Consider the following 1,606-nt stretch of genomic DNA (forward strand, 5'->3'; position numbering starts at 1 on the left):
GATTTACACAGACGGCGCATGGTCTGCGCTTCTGACAGCAGCTCACTGGAAAGTCAAATTCATCTTATAATTTATAACTGCAGTGCACAGAATGACCAGTGGAAATCAGATGGAAGTTCATTATCCGCAATAATATGTGTGATATTACTGGATCAAAGTTATGGCTCACTCATTATATATAATTTTATCCTCTGCAGATGCTTTAAATTGCTTATATACAGCTAGGTAGCTTTATTTTTATAATATAGCATTATAAAACGGTCTATTTATATTTTAAAATCTGAAAACTTTTAAAATATAAATATACTGTGATTAAATAACCAACTATTTTTAAATAAGCAATATTAATATTAAATAAGTCTAAATACAGCTGTACTGGTTGTTCCACGCACTCATCCATCCAAAGATTAACAGTAGTCAACGAACTCAGTGGCATTAGTGGGACTGGTGTCACCCCATGTGTCCCCCCTGGACACGCCCCTGTTGTTGTAACTCAGACTGACTTCACTTACAAATTGCATGGACAGATTTAATTAAGGAGTCCATAGAGCAAATATTTTGGCACCCCATTCACTTAGCTTGTTGTGCTCCCTGGAGTGAGGCAGCATAACTGACATGAAAATTATATTGATGTAATTTTTCTGAAGAAAACTTTGTCCTCCTCAGTGCATCACCATAAATTACATGGTACTGTTTGCTGGTTGGTTTGTGAAATAGACCCAGCTTTTAAACAGCTGGTTTGAGTTTCGGACCAGTCTGATATATACTGATTCTTGTCCATCTACACAAAATGAAATGTTTTCAGCTTTAAATGGTGTAAAAAATACATGTTTCGAAACTGAAGAGGCTGGCTTTCACTTTAAAACCTCAGCAGCTCAATTTTCTTGGTTGCTAGGGTGATGTATCGGCATTGCAGCCTCGTTTACTGTACCTGCCTTTCCAGTTGTGCCAACTGTTATGAAAAAATGGGACAGTTTGTGTTCCTGAACATGAATAACTTTTCGTGACTAATTTATTTGCCGTGAGAATGGGCTGAAATGTAACATAATATTGAAAAATGATACTAATGTGCACTGAAAGTTTTAGTTCTAATTAGAGATGCAAACCGTTTCCTGACCCTTTTATTTAACAGTCTTTTACCAGGGATCTGTGAAACACTGGTCTTTACTTTGACCTGTTTCAAGTGTAGAAACTCAGCTGAAACTAGACTGTACTGTTTTCATATTTATTATACAGGAGGTCTGCCTTTAAGTCATTACAACACACTGAACCTCTAACCAGGTTTCGAGGGATTAGGGCTGGTATTCATTTCTGATAGACATTTCTGACACTCCTGGCTATCAGAAACTACAGTGCACACAAACACACACATTCATTTCACATTAATGTGCTTAAGGATGTTTAATTACTGTTAAAACTTTAAGGTTTGCTGACACTGCTGTACTTTGTGTAATCACCTCAGTCTGCACTGTACATATCTGAACCATAGTGTATGTGGTATGTAAATATGAACCATAATGCAGGGGTGTGATATTTGACTTTACAGGTGTGTCTGATAAAGGGGATGCAAGTATACAATGCACAATGATTGGACTGGTGTATTAGA

Source organism: Aulonocara sp. 'chitande type north' Nkhata Bay, linkage group LG23 (genome assembly GCF_057382095.1).
Source record: "Aulonocara sp. 'chitande type north' Nkhata Bay isolate Kocher_YH1m ecotype deep benthic linkage group LG23, A_spYH_male_GT1.1, whole genome shotgun sequence".
Classification (NCBI taxonomy): domain Eukaryota; kingdom Metazoa; phylum Chordata; class Actinopteri; order Cichliformes; family Cichlidae; genus Aulonocara; species Aulonocara sp. 'chitande type north' Nkhata Bay.